Source organism: Arachis stenosperma, chromosome 10 (assembly GCF_014773155.1).
Source record: "Arachis stenosperma cultivar V10309 chromosome 10, arast.V10309.gnm1.PFL2, whole genome shotgun sequence".
NCBI lineage: Eukaryota > Viridiplantae > Streptophyta > Magnoliopsida > Fabales > Fabaceae > Arachis > Arachis stenosperma.
In genome coordinates, this window is record NC_080386.1 from 12,416,123 (window position 1) to 12,435,587 (window position 19,465).

The following is a 19,465-nucleotide window of genomic DNA, read 5'->3' on the forward strand; positions in this document are numbered from 1 at the left end:
TGGGAATTTCTGGATGAGTTCAAGCACAAGCCACCATGACAAGGAGCTCACCAACTGTCCAACTTAAGGACAATAACTAAAAGTACTGGGTGGGAGACAATCCACCATGGTATGATCGTTCCTTTTCATTCTTAGTTTTATTTTGTTTTATTTTCATCAGTGTTAATTCATACATTCTGCATCATCATCTGCATTCTGCATAAAAAAATGGGAATCGATGCGCCAGCGCCTAATGTGCAACCGCATCCTTTATGGATGCGACTTGGGTTAGATTGAACAGAGAATGGCGCGGGAGTTGGGCGAGAAACGTGCCTTAGGCACAATCCCGCCCACACGCAAGCGTACTGTACGCGTGCGCACCGTTTCCACTTTTGGCGACCCACGCGTCCTCGCCCTTGGTGCGTCTGCGTGGTTGGAAAAATCAGCGTAAAACCTTGTTTTACCCAAGAGTTATGCTGGACTGGGCTGGTACTGTGCTCGAGGCTCAAAATCACCGACGCGTACGCGTCCCTGACGCGGCGCGTCCTTTTCCACACATGGCCACCCACGCGTCCGCGCACTGTGCGCCTTCGCGCCCTTTCTTTTCTCTCCATGCATGCGTACGCGTACCGTACGCGTGCGCATCGTACGCGTACGCGTTGATTGCGCCGCCAGCTTCCAAATTTCTCTCCTCCCTTCTCCTCCTTATTCTCTTTCCTTCTCTTTTACATGTTGCATTTGCATACTTTCCTTCATTGCATTTTAATTTTATTCATATTTTTCTCTCCTTTTCCAATTTTCTCTTTTACCATTGGTGTTACATGTTCTTATTCAACTGTTGCATCTTTTCTTGAATTCTTTTGGTGCTTCGTGACTTGTTTTAAACTGTTGGGTGTTATTAATTATAAGTCAATGCTAATTTTTATGATACTTGTCTTCCATTTGCATTGATATGCACTTATATTGTCTTTCATTACCCACACTCTCTCCCCCATTTTTGTAATTTTTGCACTATTCATATGCCATTTGCTTCTACTGTTTTCTCACTTGCATGTTGTAGCTACCATGTAGTTGAGATCCTCATTATTTGACATCAACACACCTATCTTCTATTTGTTTCCTTATTTTTATTTCTGGGTTACTTTTCTTCCTTTTCTCTTCTTTTAGGATGGCCACCGAGAAGGGAGAGGAAAAGCTTCTCAATGGGGCAACAAAGAAGTCCATCTACACAATCTTTGGTGAAAAACATGAGTTGTAGCAACCCATCCACTTGCACATCTCAGCATGCACCGAGGACGGTGCTATCTTTAAGTGTGGGGAGGTCGATACCAATCACTGTGGGTTAGTTACTTTCCTGTCTTAACACCAATGTTTAGTTTTCTTTGTTAAATTAGTTGTTGTATTTGCATGTTTGATTGTATGTTTGTTTGATTTTGTGCATATTTTACCAACTACTTGGTTGAAGTAATATTTTCTTTTTCAAGAAACCTTTTTAACATTTCACTAATTTGAATTAATATTTTTGTTAAACTTGTTTGAAGATATTTAATTTGGAACACGGTTTAGAGCTCGAACACATAAAACCAGTGAGATTTTGAGCCTATTTGATTGGTTGCATTTTATCAACCAACATTTTATTTTTGGTGTGTGTTGTTCTCTCTAAAATTGTGATCTTTGTCTTGCTCAATTCTATATTTCCATTGTTTGATGTATGCATGCACTTATATGATTGAGGCCTTGTTTCACAAAGCTTACATACCCATATGGCCTTAACCCTTCATTATCCTTTGCAAACCAATTTTAAGCCTATTTAACCCTTTTGTTCTCTACTTTAGCACATCACTAACTCTAAACGGAAAACAATAATGTCCTTAATTTGAATCCTTGGTTAGCTTAGACTAGTAAGAGTGCTTATGAATTAAGTGTGGGGAAATTAGGTTTGGAAACGTTTGGTTTGGGAATTGAGTATATTATACTTTTCTGTGAAAATGTGAAAAAAATGTTGAGCGTATATATTCTTGCACTCAATACTTTAATCATATGCATTGAGAAAAATAAAAGAAAAGAAAAGAAAAATAGAAAAAAATAGAAAAAAAAAAAGAAAAGAAAAAGAGCAAATAATAAAAGGGGACAAAATGCCCCAAAGTAAATGGTGAAAACAATGCATATGAGTTGTACTAAAACTGGGATGCATGAATATGTGGCAAAACATAGTTAATGGGCAGTTAGAATTTATATCATGATTACATGGATTGTCCTAAGTTAGGTGAGAAGTTTATGTTAATTAAGGATTCAGATTTTAGTCTACTTGACCAAATACAATCCTACCTTGACCTTGACCCCATTACAACCCTTAAAAGACCTCTTGATTTGCGTAGTCATGCATTAAATTTCTGTTGATTGGTAGAAGAAGAGCAAGTCTTAGAAAGCAAGGTTAGTAGAGAATTGAGAGAATCGAACCTTAAACACCTGAGCGATTAGAGTGTATACACTTTCAGTGAGGGTTCGATGCTCAATTCTTTGATTCCGGCTTTCATGAGCTATCTTCTTCTTGCAAGTCTATTTGTACTTCATTTTTATGATTTGAATTAGTGAAATTCAGTTCATATTTGTTCTTGAAAGGTTTATTTACTTTTCACCAAGTTGGTAGAAACATTTTGCATTTAGCTGCATTCATACAGATAGGTTGCGTCTCATACTTTCTACCATTCCTCTTCACTCTTATAGCTTCTCTTGAGCTTAGCATGAGGACATGCTAATGTTTAAGTGTGGGAAGATTTGATGCTCCACTATTTCGTGGTACATCTTGTGCTTAATTGAGTGGATTTTATCCACTATTCTCACACTTATTCATGTAAATTGCATGTTTTACATTTTCCTTCCAGATTTTGTGCTATGATTAAAAACATGTTTCTTTGGTCTTAATTTAGCTAATTTTAATCATCTCTTATTACAATTTGATGCCATGATATGTGCGTTAAGTGTTTTTAGAGATTACAGGGCAGGAATGGTTTAGAGGATGGAAAAGGAAGTATGCAAAAGTGGAAGGAATACAAGAAGTTGAAGGAACTGCAAAGTTGTCAACCCTAACTTCTTCGCACTCAATCGATCATAACTTGAGCTATAAAGGTCCAAATGAGGCGGTTCTAGTTGCGTTGGAAAGCTAACATCCGGGGCTTCGCAACGATATATAATTTGCCATAATTGATTTGGTGTTTAGGGAGGCACACGCACAAAGCACGCGTATGCGTGGATAGTGCGTAGACCAGCGGCGCGTACGCGTGCATGATGCATACGCGCGCATGAGCCACGTGCTGTGCGTATCAGAAATTGCCCCCAGCAATTTCTGGGCTATTTTTTACCCAGTTTTTGGCCTAGAACACACATATTAGAGGCTGCAAAGTGGAGGAATCAATGATACAACTTTCATTCGCACAATTTTAGGTTTTAGATGTAGATTCTAGAGAGAGAAGCTCTCTTCTTTCTCTAGGTTTTAGGATTTTAGGATTAGCTTTTCTTAAATTCAGATTTCTATCTTACTTTAATTTAGTTTCTCTTCTACTCTTATTTGTCTTAGTATTCTAGTTTATTTATTTCCCTTGTTGATTACTTTATCTTCTCATTTAGTTTATGAATTCTCATGTTAGATTTGATTTTCTATTTAATGCAATTTGAGGTATTTTAGATTTATGATTGCTTTCTTCAATTTATATTATTGATGTTTGCAATTGGTTGTTTGGATTTAATATTTCTTGCTAGTTTTCTATGTTTTTATGTTGTGCCTTCCAAGTGTTTGATACAATGCTTGGGAGGATTTTAAATTAGCTTTTTATGTCTTCTTGGCTTTGGTAGAGTAATTGGAGACTCTTGAGTTATCAAACTCCTTTGTGATTGATAATTGAAAGTTGCTGGTTGATTTGGATCCCTCTAAGCTAGTCTTTCCTTAGGAGTTGACTAGGACTTGAGGAATCGAATTGATTTATCCACTTGACCTTCCTTCATAGCTAGAGGTTGACTAAGTGGGAGAAAAAGACGATTATCATCATAATTGATAAGGATAACTAGGATATGACGTCTAATTCTCATACCTTGCCATGAGCTTTTCTAGTTATTAATTTACTTTCTTGCCATTTTATTTTCTTGTTCTCTTATTCAAAAAACCCCAAAAACACACTTTTCCATAACCAATTATAAGCACACTTCTCTGTAATTCCTTGAGAGACGACCCGAGGTTTAAATACTTCGGTTATCAATTTTACTAGGGGTTTGTTACTTGTGACAACCAAGTTTTTGTACAAAAAGATTCTTGTTGGTTTAGAAGCTATACTTTCAACGAGAACTTATTTGTGAAATTCTAGACCATACCAAAATCTGTTTGTCATAGCCTGATCACTAATAACAACAAAATCAGACCAAAATTTAAAGAAAACATAAGTATCAGAAGCAATTTTTGATACACTTATAAGATTGTGTGTGATTTCAAGAATAATTAACAAATTATTCAAACGAAAAGCAATATTTTTATATGGATCAGCTAGAATTGAAGAGCCTTTAGCAGTGATACTTATATCTGTACCGTTTCTCACATCCAAATGTTCTAAATCCACTGGACTTGAGGATGAAATTAACAAATTTGAGGCATCGTTGGTCATGTGATGGCTTGCACTAAAATTTGGCAACCATGCAGCTTCACTAATGGAAGAAGGTGTAGATAGAAACTTAGCTTTGATATAACAGTGCCTATTCATATAGTGTATTCTTTTTTAAAAATCATCTAAAATAGCTTGAAGGTGGTCACCTTTTGGAACTACATAGCCTATTGCAAATAGAGAATAAAAAATCTTTCAAATTTGTGCCAAAGAATCTGAAGCAGAAGCTATTTTTTATTGATTTTAGCTGCAATTTTAAGGTTTGGACTCATGCATTTGATATAGTAGTTAAATAGGTATCAATTTTCTCCCAAATTTCATAAAACCAAGCTGAATCAATGACTTTAGTTTGGAAATTTGTGGCCATGCATGCAACTATCCATGTAGAGAGTGTGAGATCTTAAAGCTTTTAGGTCTTGTAGGAATCATATTCAGATTGTGTCTTCTTGATTGGACCAGAAATAAACTGCTCTGGAATTTTATCAACATAGAGATGATCTCCCATGCCAATGCTTTGAATGGTGATAAGAGCTTGATATCTCCATGTAACGTAATTGTTTTCATTGAGCTTATCTGGGATGGGAGAGAAAGCTTTCTTGCTAAATTTATCTGTGAGGAAGACTTCCGCGGTTGAAAGAATGAGGAATTTAATTACAAAGGGATGGAGAGAGGGACAAATTTGGTTCTAGATACCATGTTAGATCTTGATAGATCTATAGTAGAGTGCACAACAATGATTCTTAGAAGAGTGGTTCGGATTTTAAAATACTTCAACAGAACTGGCAAGTACACCGGGTCGTACCAAGTAATACCTCATGTGAGAGATGATCGATCCTACGAGGATTAATGGATCAAGCAACAATTGTTGAGTGATTAAGCTAGTTAGACAAACCAAATTAAGTATTTTGAGTTCTAAATTGTATACAACAGTAAATGAGATAACTTAAATAAGCAAACAGTGAATAGGTTATGAGATTAATATGAGAAAACAGTTAAGACTTTGCAGATGTTCAGATTGTCGGATTAACAATTCTTATTAACTACTTTGATTATGCAAAGATTCAATTCACAACAAACTTTAAGTGATTAAACTCCATTTTTTTGGTAATTTAATCCTCCTCTAACTCAATTAACCGCCAATTCCTTGGTCACTTAATCTAATTAGAGGGTTTAAGTTCAAATCCTAGTTTATAAGCCACACAAAATCCTGAAAACCCAAAGATAAGATGATTATATGTCACGTATCATGTTAAGGCCAGGTAATTAGAGAGTCATGGGAATTCAGTTTTAAGCTATTATTCAGGTGATATAACTTTTCCAAGATTCAACAAGAATTCAATTTAGAAAAGAGTTGTTTTTCAATATACTTTAATCCGTAGGATGAAGAACGAAACTGATTCTTGAATGTAAATCAATGCATTAATCAGAAGTAGAAAATAATAGTATTAATTCATCTAAATAAACAGAGCTCCTAACCTTAACAATAGAGGTTTAGTTGCTCATGGTGTAAAAAATCCTAGCGGAAAAAAAATGTAAAGTGCAGAAGAGGAGAAGAGAAGAGACACCAAGGGCTAAATCTTTTCTCCTTGTATATTTAACCTAATTGATTTAGAAATAAAATTCAGAAACCTAAATATCTTTTTTAATTAAAAATAAATTAAAATAAAATTTAAATACATGCGGGACCACCCTGATTGTAAAAGGTGGCACCATAATTGGGAGGAGTGGTGCCTAACTTGAGTTCCTGGGATGTGCATGGTGCCATACTTAAGAGAAGTAGAGTTTGACTTGGTAGTCCTTGAGTGGTTCCAAACTTAGTATTCCAGGGGCCATACTTGAGGCTTATGATGTATATGGCACTGATCACGGCGCCAAACGCCGTGACGTGGCGTTTGGCGCCACCTCCTGCTCCAAATATAGAGAATAAGCATAAACTATTATAAATCATTGGAGAACTCTGGAAGTTGGCTTTTCAATGCCATTAGAATTGCATCTTTTAGACCTCTATAACTAAAGTTATGCTCGTTAGAGTGTAAAAAAGTCAAGATTTAACAGCATCCACGAATTCTCTTTGCACTTTGCTAAACTCGGCGAACGCCACCTGTAATAAATCAAATTGCAAAACAACTCAAAATAGCATTTATGGTGGCTTAAAACACCTAAATCTCATAATAATATAGCAAATTCACATGCAAATTACTAAGAAAGAATAAGAAAGATGCTCGCGCATCACAACCCCAAACTTGAATTGTTGTTTGTCCTCGAGCAACTTAAACAATAGAAATTTGAGATGTGGGTTTGATTAAGAGTTGAGCTGTCAATCAAGCTCATGTCTGTCCTTTGAATGGGGTTAATGACATTGTGATTATGAATAGTTTTGGCATCTCTCTATCTTTTAAAAACTTGGTGATATCAATGTCATACAAAACTAGAACCCGGATGATGTTATGAACTCTCTCTCTTTTAACTCCTGATTGATCCTTGAACATAGCATTTTTCTTTTCTTTTTTTTCCTTAGGTGGTTTGCACCCCTGAGCCTAACTGTGACTCTAAATGTTTTGTCTCAAGTTTTACTCGACACAAAAACACTACAAGCACTTAACTAGGGAACTCTTTGAGCTTTGATCATTTTTCTTTATATTCTTTCCAGTCAGTAGTGCTTAGAGCCTTTAGCTTCTCATTGATTGTATTTGGCTTTGACTCTAAGTGTTCTGTCTTAAGATTTCTTGACACATTCACACCACAAGCATATAGCTAGGAAAACAACTCTTTTGAGCTTTTGTTCAATTGAACCTTCCTAGCCATTGATGCTCAAAGTCTTGAGCCTTGCTTTTTCTTATTCTTTTCTTGATGTTTCTTTTGCTTCAAGGGTCAATTTTTTGTTTAACTCTTGGAGATCTCATAACACTTTTCTAATTTCCTATTTATTATGAACTAACATCTCCTTATTTCTGAAGTCATTCATGCACTATTCTTTCCATGCAATCACAATCACAGATAAATACCACCACATATAATTTGACAAGACAATTATAAAATTTAAACTCAATAACTTATACATTACACCGCTTTTCTCTTCATTTTTTTTTAATTCAAGCTTAGATAGTGATACATGAGATATATTTGGATTGAAATAAAACTAAAATAACTAAAATGAACTAGAATAACTAAAATTGACTCAGGCTCATGCAAAGGACACTAAAAATCAAACAGAAAATAGGAAAATAACATAATAATAATAATAATAATAATAATAAAGGAATGAAAATAAGAATGAAAAAGGGAACTCAACTACCTGAGTCATCATGGTGGTCATCTCCCTGCTCATGCAATGCTCCATAGGGTCCTCTGAAGAGGTCAGCTGCTACCATGGATAAAAAATAGAAAAATTAGCGGAGTCACAACACCAAACTTAAAAATTTACTCATTCTTGAGCAAAATAAAACTAGACCAAGAGAAAAGGAGGGAGAGGAAGGGTAATGGCCAGGGGGAGAATAGTAAGTGAAAAAAAATAAAAAAAAAACGAAAAATAAAAAAACTTTTTTTTTAATTTTTTTACGCTAGACGCCCCTTTTTTTTTTTGCTTCTTGGTTCATGGCACCAAACTTGGGAGAATCTAAGTATGGAGCCCCTCAATGAAAACAACTGAAAAAAAATGTGCGTCACTGCGGCGCCAAACTTTCTGCTGTAGAGTTTGGTGCCACCCCTTGGAAATTTTCATCTTGGTTTACATCGTCGCAGTGCTAAACTTTACGTCATGAAGTTTGGCACCACCCCTTGCGTTACAAATTCCTTCCAGGGTGTCCAATTTTCATTCTAAATGCACCTGTTCTTGTTTTAAACACTTTGTATGAGCCAATCAAATTAAAAACATGGAAAACTACTGATAGATAAAAATAAAATAGAATTAAAACAAAAATAAAAAATCAAAATAAAAATAAATAGAAAATCAAACGATACTCGGGTTGGGTTGCCTCCCAACAAGCACTTTTTTAACGTCACTAGCTTGACAGTTGATTTCTTGTTAAGGTGGGGGTTGATCATAATGCTTCAACTCCTCACCTATCACTATGAATCATCTTCCTCATGGATTACCTCAATATGCTCAAGAGAGAGAATTTTGTTGACTATATAAAGTAACTTTGTATTTCGAGTTAATACTACTTTTAATCTTGGTGAGAAAACTTCAGTGGGGATCTTTTTATTTCTCCATCCCATTGACACTTTCTTCTTAGGAACTTTCTTCTTGGTGGATGACGCGCACCCTGCCAAACTTAGATTTGATATGAGGAGAAATTGTATTAATTCCCACCAAATGAGGTTTGAGCTGTAAACTCTATTTTACATCATCAGGAGGTTCTTAGAGATTTGGATCAACAAGCTTAATCTACATGTACCTCTCCTCTTCACCTGATGAATACATATTTTTGAAGACATGAAAGGCCAGGTTACTCATTATGCACTCTAAGCACTAATTCACCCTTTTCTACATCAATGATAGCTCTCCCAGTGGCTAGGAATAATCTTCCTAGGATTATAGAGGCGTTTTCATCCTTCCCATGTCAAGAATCACAAAATCTGTTGGGAGAAAGAACTTTCCACTTTGACGATGATATTCTCCACTATTCCATGTGCATACTTCAAAGATTTATCTGCCATTTATAGTGCTATCCTTGTTGGTTGTTCTTCTTTGATTCCAAAATGCTACCTCTTTGGGCGTTAAACGCCCAACCAGGTGCCCTGGCTGGCGTTTAAACGCCAGTCTGTCTTCTTCACTGGGCATTTTTGAATGCTCAGCTTTTTCTGTATAATTCCTCTGCAGTATGTTCTGAATCTTCAATTCTTTGTATCATTGACTTGAAAAGACACAAATTAAAATTATTTTTGGATTTTTAATAATCAAAATGCAACAAGAATCAAATAACAATGCATGCAAGACACCAAACTTAGCAGTTTGACACTATATGAGACGCATAAACACTCAAGCCAAAAGAATTCAAAGATCAGAGTAAGAAATCATCAAGAATTACTTAAAGATCCTTAAGACTCATGAATGAATGCATGCAATTGACACCAAACTTAAGATGAGACACTAGACTTAAGCAAGAAACATCAAATATTTTTGGTTTTTATGATTTTGTAATTTTTTTTTGTGTTTTTCGAAAATTAAGTGGAAAAAGATATCAAAATTCTTAATGAGAATTCCAGGAATCAGTGCAATGCTAGTCTAAGACTCCGGTCCAAGAATTAGACATGGCTTCACAGCCAGCCAAGCCTTCAAAGAAAGCTTCGGTCCAAAACACTAGACATGACCAAAGGTCAGCCAAGCCTTAGCAGATCACTGCTCCAAAAGCAAAATTGATGAAAATCAACAAGCTCTTGTGGTGATAGGTTGAAACCTCGGTCCAATCAGATTAGACATGGCTTCTCAGCCAGCCAGATTTCAACAAATCATCATGAAACTCTAGAATTCATCTTCAAGAATTTCGAAAAAAATAAATACCTAATCTAAGCAACAAGATGAACCGTCAGTTGTCCAAACTAGAACAATCCCAGGCATTGTTACCAAAAGCTTGCTCAAAACTTGAACAATCTCCGGCAACGGCGCCAAAAACTTGGTGCGCGAAATTGTGAACAATACTTTCACAACTCTCATAATCCTGGTCATGAACTCCAAAAACTTGGTGGTTCAATTCCATGGCATTACACAACTTCGCACAACTAACCAGCAAGTGCACTGGGTCGTCCAAGTATACCTTACGTGAGTAAGGGTCGATCCCACGGAGATTGTTAGCATTGAAGCAAGCTATGGTCATCTTGTAAATCTTAGTCAGGCAGACTCAATGGATATGGTGATGAACGAAAATAATATAAAAGATAAGGATAGTGATACTTATGTAATTCATTGGTAGGAACTTCAGATAAGCGCATGAAGATGCCTTCCCTTCCGTCTCTCTGCTTTCCTACTGCCTTCATCCAATCCTTCTTACTCCTTTCCATGGCAAGCTCGTGTAGGGTTTCACTGTTGTCAGCAGCTACCTCCCATCCTCTCAGTGAAAATACGTCCCTGATGCTCTGTCACAGCATAGGCTAATCATCTGTCGGTTCTCGTTCAGGCCGGAATAATATCCATTGATACTTTTGCGTCTGTCACTAACGCCCTAGCCTGCTAGGAGTTTGAAGCACGTCACAGTCATTCAATCATTGAATCCTACTCAGAATACCACAACAAGGTTAGACCTTCCGGATTCTCTTGAATGCCGCCATCAGTTCTTGCCTATACCACGAAGACTCTGATCTCACGGAATGGCTGGCTCGTTTGTCAGCGAGCACTCGGTTGTCAGGCGATCAACCATGCATCGTGCAATCAGGAATCCAAGAGATATTCACTAAGCCTCAGATGCTTGTAGAACAAGAGTGGTTGTCAGTCACTTTGTTCATGGTGAGAATGGTGATGGGCGTCAATCATCACCTTCATCAAGTTGAAGAACAAGTGATATCTTGGACAAAGAACAAGCGGAATTGAATGGAAGAACAATAGTAATTGCATTAATACTCGAGGTACAGCAGAGCTCCACACCTTAATCTATGGTGTGTAGAAACTCCACCGTTGAAAATACATAAGCATAAGGTCTAGGCATGGCCGAATGGCCAGCCTCCCAAAGTGATCAAAAGATCTAAAGAAAAAGGTTCCAAAGATCAGAAGATGATTTATACAATAGTAAAAGGTCCTACTTATAGAAAACTAGTAGCCTAAGGTGTACAGAAATGAGTAAATGACATAAAAATCCACTTCCGGGCCCACTTGGTGTGTGCTTGGGCTGAGCAATGAAGCATTTTCGTGTAGAGACTCTTCTTGGAGTTAAACGCCAGCTTTGGTGCCAGTTTGGGCGTTTAACTCCCATTTGGGTGCCAGTTCCGGCGTTTAACGCTGGAATTTCTTGAGGTGACTTTGAACGCCGGTTTGGGCCATCAAATCTTGGGCAAAGTATAGACTATTATATATTTCTGGAAAGCCCAGGATGTCTACTTTCCAACGCCGTTGAGAGCGCGCCAATTGGGCTTCTGTAGCTCCAGAAAATTCACTTCGAGTGCAGGGAGGTCAGAATCCAACAGCATCTGCAGTCCTTTTGAGTCTCTGGATCAGATTTTTGCTCAGATCTCTCAATTTCAGCCAGAAAATACCTGAAATCACAGAAAAACACACAAACTCATAGTAAAGTCCAGAAAAGTGAATTTTAACTAAAAACTAATAAAAATATATACTAAAAACTAACTAGATCATATCAAAAACATACTAAAAACAATGCCAAAAAGCATACAAATTATCCGCTCATCACAACACCAAACTTAAATTGTTGCTTGTCCCCAAGCAACTGAGATCAAATAAGATAAAAAGAAGAGAATATGCAATGAACTCCAAAACATCTATGAAGATCAGTATAATTAGATGAGCGGGCTTTTAGCTTTTGTCTCTGAATAGTTTTGGCATCTCACTCTATCCCTTGTAATTCAGAATGATTGGCTTCTTTAGGAACTTAGAATCCAGATAGTGTTAATGATTCTCCTAGTAAAGTATGATGATTCTTGAACATAGCTATTTATTGAGTCTTGGCTGTGGCCCAAAGCACTCTGCCTTCCAGTATTACCACCGGATACATACATGCCACAGACACATAATTGGGTGAACCTTTTCAGATTGTGACTCAGCTTTGCTAAAGTCCCCAATTAGAGGTGTCCAGGGTTCTTAAGCACACTCTTATTGCCTTGGATCACAACTTTATTTCTTTCTTTTTCTTTCTTCTTTTTTTTTTGGTTTTTTTTTTTTCGTTTGCCCCCCTTTTTTTTTGTATTCACTGCTTTTTCTTGCTTCAAGAATCATTTTTAATGATTTTTCAGATCCTCAGTAACATGTCTCCTTTTTTCATCATTCTTTCAAGAGCCAACATTCATGAACCACAAATTCAAAAGACATATGCACTGTTCAAGCATACATTCAGAGAACAAAAGTGTTGCCACCACATCAAATTAATTAAACTATTATAAAGTTCAGAATTCATGCAATTCTTTCCTTTTCAATTAAGCACGTTTTTATTCAAGAAAGGTGATGGATTCATAGGACATTCATAACTTTAAGGCATAGACACTAAGACACTAATGATCACAAGACACAAACATGGATAAACATAAGCATAAAATTCGAAAAACAGAAGAATAAGAACAAGGAAATCAAAGAACGGGTCCACCTTAGTGATGGCGGCTCTTTCTTCCTCTTGAAGATCCTATGGAGTGCTTGAGCTCCTCAATGTCTCTTCCTTGTCTTTGTTGCTCCTCCCTCATGATTCTTTGGTCTTCTCTAATTTCATGAAGGATGATGGAGTGTTCTTGATGCTCCACCCTTAGTTGTCCCATGTTGGAACTCAACTCTCCTAGGGAGGTGTTTAGTTGCTCCCAATAATTTTGTGGAGGAAAGTGCATCCCTTGAGGCATCTCAGGGATCTCTTGATGAGAGGGTCTCTTGTGTACTCCATCCTTTTCTTGGTGATTGGCTTATCCTCATCAATGGGGGTATCTCCCTCTATGTCAACTCCAACTGAATAACAGAGGTGGCAAATGAGGTGAGGAAAGGCTAACCTTGCTAAGGTAGTGGACTTATCCGCCACCTTGTAGAGTTCTTGGGCTATGACCTCATGAACTTCCACTTCTTCTCCAATCATGATGCTATGGATCATGATAGCCCGGTCTATGGTAACTTCGGACCGGTTGCTAGTGGAAATGATTGAGCGTTGAATGAACTCTAACCATCCTCTAGCCACGGGCTTGAGGTCATGCCTTCTTAATTGAACCGGCTTTCCTCTTGAATCTTGCTTCCATTGTGCGCCCTCTTCACATATGATTGTGAGGACTTGGTCCAACCTTTGATCAAAGTTGACCCTTCTTGTATAAGGATGCTCATCTCCTTGCATCATAGGCAAGTTGAACGCCACCCTCACACTCTCCGGACTAAAATCCAAGTATTTCCCCCGAACCATAGTGAGATAATTCTTTGGATTCGGGTTCACACTTTGATCATGGTTCTTGGTGATCCATGCATTGGCATAGAACTCTTGAACCATCAAGATTCCGACTTGTTGAATGGGGTTGGTAAGTACTTCCCAACCTCTTCTTCGGATCTCATGGCGGATCTCCGGATATTCACCCTTTTTGAGTGAAAAGGGGACCTCGGGGATCACCTTCTTCAAGGCCACAACTTCATAGAAGTAGTCTTGATGCACCCTTGAGAGGAATCTATCCATCTCCCATGACTCGGAGGTGGAAGCTTTTGCCTTCCCTTTCCTCTTTCTAGAGGTTTCTCCGGCCTTGGATGCCATAATGGTTATGGAAAAATGAAGAAGCAACGCTTTTACCACACCAAACTTAAAATGTTTGCTCGTCCTCGAGCAAAAGAGAAAAAGAAGAGAGTAGAAGAAGAAGAAATGAGGAAGAGGGAGAAGGTGGTGTGTTCGGCCAAGAAGGGAAAGAAGGGGTGTTTAGGTTGTGTGAAAATGAAGGGTTGAAGAAGGGTATATATAGGAGAGAGGGGGAGTAATGGTTCGGCCATTATGGGTGGGTTTGGGAGGGAAAGTGGTTTGAATTTGAAGGGTGAGGTTGGTGGGGATTTATGAAGGATGGATGTGAGTGGTGAAGAGAAATATGGGATTTGATAGGTGAAGGGTTTTTTGGGGAAGAGGTTTTGAGGTGATTGGTGAATGGGGGAAGAAGAGAGAGAGTGGTGGTGGGGTCCTGTGGGGTCCACAGATCCTGTGGTGTCAAGGAAAAGTCATCCCTGCACCAATTCAAAATTCACGTTTTGAGCCATTTCTGGCGTTAAACGCCGGGCTGGTGCCCATTCCTGGCGTTTAACGCCAGGTTGTTGCCCTTTACTGGCGTTTAACGCCAGTCTGGTGCCCCTTTCTGGCGTTAAACGCCCAGAATGGTGCCAGACTGGGCGTTAAACGCCCAACAGCTAGCATTACTGGCGTTTGAACGCCAGCTTCTTCTCCTCCAGGGTGTGCTATTTTTCTTCCTGTTTTTCATTCTGTTTTTGCTTTTTTCATTATTTTTGTGACTTCTTATGATCATCAACCTACAAAAAAGATAAAATAACAAAGAAATAGTTAACTATAAAACATTGGGTTGCCTCCCAACAAGCGCTTCTTTAATGTCATTAGCTTGACAGAGGACTCTCATGGAGCCTCAGAAATACTCAGAACCGTGTTGGAACCTCCCAACACCAAACTTAGAGTTTGAATGTGGGGGTTCAACACCAAACTTAGAGTCTGGTTGTGGCCTCCCAACACCAAACTTAGAGTTTGACTGTGGGGGCTCTGCTTGGCTCTGTTTTGAGAGAAGCTCTTCAAGCTTCATCTCCATGGTGACAGAGGGATATCCTTGAGCCTTAAACACAAAGGATTCTTCATTCACTTGAATGATTAACTCTCCTCTATCAACATCAATCACAACCTTTGTTGTGGCTAGGAAGGGTCTGCCAAGGATGATGGATTCATCCATGCACTTCCTAGTCTCTAGGACTATGAAGTCAGTAGGGATGTAATGGTCTTCAATCTTCACCAAAACATTCTCTACAAGTTCATGAGCTTGTTTTCTTGAATTGTCTGCCATCTCTAATGAGATTCTTGCAGCTTGCACCTCAAAGATCCCTAATTTCTCTATTACAGAGAGGGGCATGAGGTTTACACTTGACCCTAAGTCACACAAGGCCTTCTTGAAGGTCATGGTGCCTATGGTACAAGGTATGGAAAACTTCCCAGGACCCTGCCTCTTTTGAGGCAGTTTCTGCAGATCATCCAGTTCTTTGGTGAGCATTTAGCTTCATGATTGCTCCAAGGTATTTAGCAACTTGCTCTTCAGTGACATACTCATCCTCTTCAGAGGAAGAATACTCATCAGAGCTCATGAATGGCAGAAGTAAGTCCAATGGAATCTCTATGGTCTCATTTTGAGCCTCAGATTCCCATTGTTCCTCATTGAGGAACTCAGAGGAGATTGGTGCACGCCCATTGGGGTCTTCCTCAGTGGCGTCCACCTCCTCTCTTTCCTCTCCATATTCGGCCATGGTTATGGCTTTGCACTCTCCTTTTGGATTTTCTTCTGTATTACTTGGGAGAGTACTAGGAGGGAGTTCAGTAATTTTCTTACTCAGCTGTCCCACTTGTCCTTCCAAATTTCTGATGGAGGATCTTGTTTCATTCATGAAACTTTGAGTGGTTTTGATTAGATCAGAGACCATTGTTGCTAAGTCAGAGGTATTCTGCTTAGAACTCTCTGTCTGTTGCTGAGAAGATGATGGAAAAGGCTTGCCATTACTAAACCTGTTTCTTCCACCATTGTTGTTGTTGAAACCTTGTTGAGGTCTCTCTTGATTCTTCCATGAGAGATTTGGGTGATTTCTCCATGAAGAATTGTAGGTGTTTCCATAGGGTTCTCCTAGGTAATTCACCTCTTCCATTGAAGGATTCTCAGGATCATAAGCTTCTTCCTCAGATGAAGCTTCCTTAGTACTGCCATGTGCATTTTGCATTCCAGACAGACTTTGAGAAATCAAATTGACTTGTTGAGTCAATATCTTGTTCTGAGCCAATATGGCATTCAGAGTGTCAATCTCAAGAACTCCTTTCTTCTGACTAGTCCCATTGTTCACAGGATTCCTTTAAGAAGTGTACATGAATTGGTTATTTGCAACCATTTCAATCAGCTCTTGAGCCTCTGCAGGCGTCTTCTTCAAATGAAGAGATCCTCCAGCAGAGCTATCCAAAGACATCTTGGATAGTTCAGAGAGACCATCATAGAAAATACCTATGATGCTCCATTCAGAAAGCATGTCTGAGGGACATCTTCTGATTAATTGTTTGTATCTTTCCCAAGCTTCATAGAGGGATTCTCCATCCTTCTGTCTGAAGGTTTGGACTTCCACTCTAAGTTTACTCCATCTTTGAGGTAGAAAGAACTTTGCCAAGAAGGCATTGACTAGCTTTTCCCAAGAGTCCAGGCTTTCTTTAGGTTGAGAATCCAACCATATTCTAGCTCTGTCTCTTACAGCAAAAGGGAATAGCATCAGTCTATAGACCTCAGGGTCAACCCCATTAGTCTTGACTGTGTCACAGATTTGCAAGAATTCAGCTAAGAACTGATGAGGATCTTCCATTGGAAGTCCATGGAACTTGCAATTCTGTTGCATTAGAGAAACCAATTGAGGCTTAAGCTCAAAGTTGTTTGCTCCAATGGCAGGGATAGAGATGCTTCTCCCATAGAAATCAGGAGTAGGTGCAGTGAAGTCACCAAGCACCTTCCTTGCATTGTTGGCATTGTTGTTGTTTTCGGCTGCCATGGGTTCTTCTTCCTTGAAGAATTCGGTCAGGTCCTCAACAGAGAGTTGTGCTTTAGCTTCTCTTAGCTTTCTCTTCAAGGTCCTTTCAGGTTCGGGATCAGCTTCAACAAGAATGCCTTTGTCTCTGCTCCTGCTCATATGAAAGAGAAGAGAAAAAGAAAATGTGGAATCCTCTATGTCACAGTATAGAGATTCCTTGAAGTGTCAGAGGAAAAGAAAAATAGAAGAAGGAGGTAGAAGAATTCGAACTTGATGAGATAGAGTTCGAATTGTGCATTAAGAAGGAGTAGTACTCCATAAATAGAAGGATGTGAGAGAGAGGGAAGTGGATTTTCGAAAATTCAATTAAAAGATTTTGAAAACATTTTGAAAATTTGATTGATAATTTTCGAAAATTCAAAGTGAAAAAGAAATCAAGTGATTTTTGAAAGAGGATTTGAAATTAGAAATCAAAAAGATTTGATTGAAAACTATTTTGAAAAAGATGAGGTTAAGAAGATATGATTGGTTTTTAAAAAAAAAATGTGATTGAGAAGATATGGTTTGAAAACAATTTCAAAAGATATGTTTTTGAAAATTAATCACTTGCCTAACAAGAAAAGATATGATTCAAACATAAAACCTTCCTCAACAGAAAAGGCAAAAAATGTTCAATCAAATCATTAATTGTTAGTAAGTATCTTTGAAAAAGGAAAGAAATTGATTTTGAAAACATTTGATTGAAAAGATATGATTTGAAAAAGATTTGATTTTGAAAAACTTTGAAAACTTGAAAAAATTGATTTTGAAAACAAAATCTTCCCCCTAGCACCATCCTGGCGTTAAACGCCCAGAATGGTATACATTCTGGCGTTTAACGCCCAAAATGCTACCTCTTTGGGCGTTAAACGCCCAACCAGGTGCCCTGGCTGGCGTTTAAACGCCAGTCTGTCTTCTTCACTGGGCATTTTTGAATGCTCAGCTTTTTCTGTATAATTCCTCTGCAGTATGTTCTGAATCTTCAATTCTTTGTATCATTGACTTGAAAAGACACAAATTAAATTATTTTTGGATTTTTAATAATCAAATGCAACAAGAATCAAATAACAATGCATGCAAGACACCAAACTTAGCAGTTTGACACTATATGAGACGCATAAACACTCAAGCCAAAAGAATTCAAAGATCAGAGTAAGAAATCATCAAGAATTACTTAAAGATCCTTAAGACTCATGAATGAATGCATGCAATTGACACCAAACTTAAGATGAGACACTAGACTTAAGCAAGAAACATCAAATATTTTTGGTTTTTATGATTTTGTAATTTTTTTTTTGTGTTTTTCGAAAATTAAGTGGAAAAAGATATCAAAATTCTTAATGAGAATTCCAGGAATCAGTGCAATGCTAGTCTAAGACTCCGGTCCAAGAATTAGACATGGCTTCACAGCCAGCCAAGCCTTCAAAGAAAGCTTCGGTCCAAAACACTAGACATGACCAAAGGTCAGCCAAGCCTTAGCAGATCACTGCTCCAAAAGCAAAATTGATGAAAATCAACAAGCTCTTGTGGTGATAGGTTGAAACCTCGGTCCAATCAGATTAGACATGGCTTCTCAGCCAGCCAGATTTCAACAAATCATCATGAAACTCTAGAATTCATCTTCAAGAATTTCGAAAAAAATAAATACCTAATCTAAGCAACAAGATGAACCGTCAGTTGTCCAAACTAGAACAATCCCAGGCATTGTTACCAAAAGCTTGCTCAAAACTTGAACAATCTCCGGCAACGGCGCCAAAACTTGGTGCGCGAAATTGTGAACAATACTTTTCACAACTCTCATAATCCCTGGTCATGAACTCCAAAACTTGGTGGTTCAATTCCATGGCATTACACAACTTCGCACAACTAACCAGCAAGTGCACTGGGTCGTCCAAGTAATACCTTACGTGAGTAAGGGTCGATCCACGGAGATTGTTAGCATTGAAGCAAGCTATGGTCATCTTGTAAATCTTAGTCAGGCAGACTCAAATGGATATGGTGATGAACGAAAATAATATAAAAGATAAGGATAGTGATACTTATGTAATTCATTGGTAGGAACTTCAGATAAGCGCATGAAGATGCCTTCCCTTCCGTCTCTCTGCTTTCCTATGCCTTCATCCAATCCTTCTTACTCCTTTCCATGGCAAGCTCGTGTAGGGTTTCACTGTTGTCAGCAGCTACCTCCCATCCTCTCAGTGAAAATACGTCCCTGATGCTCTGTCACAGCATAGGCTAATCATCTGTCGGTTCTCGTTCAGGCCGGAATAATATCCATTGATACTTTTGCGTCTGTCACTAACGCCCTAGCCTGCTAGGAGTTTGAAGCACGTCACAGTCATTCAATCATTGAATCCTACTCAGAATACCACAGACAAGGTTAGACCTTCCGGATTCTCTTGAATGCCGCCATCAGTTCTTGCCTATACAA

At 38.3% G+C, this 19,465-nt stretch overlaps 1 non-coding gene across 1 annotated transcript; it reads left to right on the top strand.

Annotated features, from left to right (window-relative positions):
• The first annotated feature begins 16,502 nt into the window (after nt 1-16,502).
• On the top strand, nt 16,503-16,611 carry LOC130958903 (small nucleolar RNA R71). The gene has a single exon (XR_009078005.1). It is a non-coding gene; the product is annotated as a small nucleolar RNA R71 (small nucleolar RNA).
• Nucleotides 16,612-19,465: the final 2,854 nt, after the last annotated feature.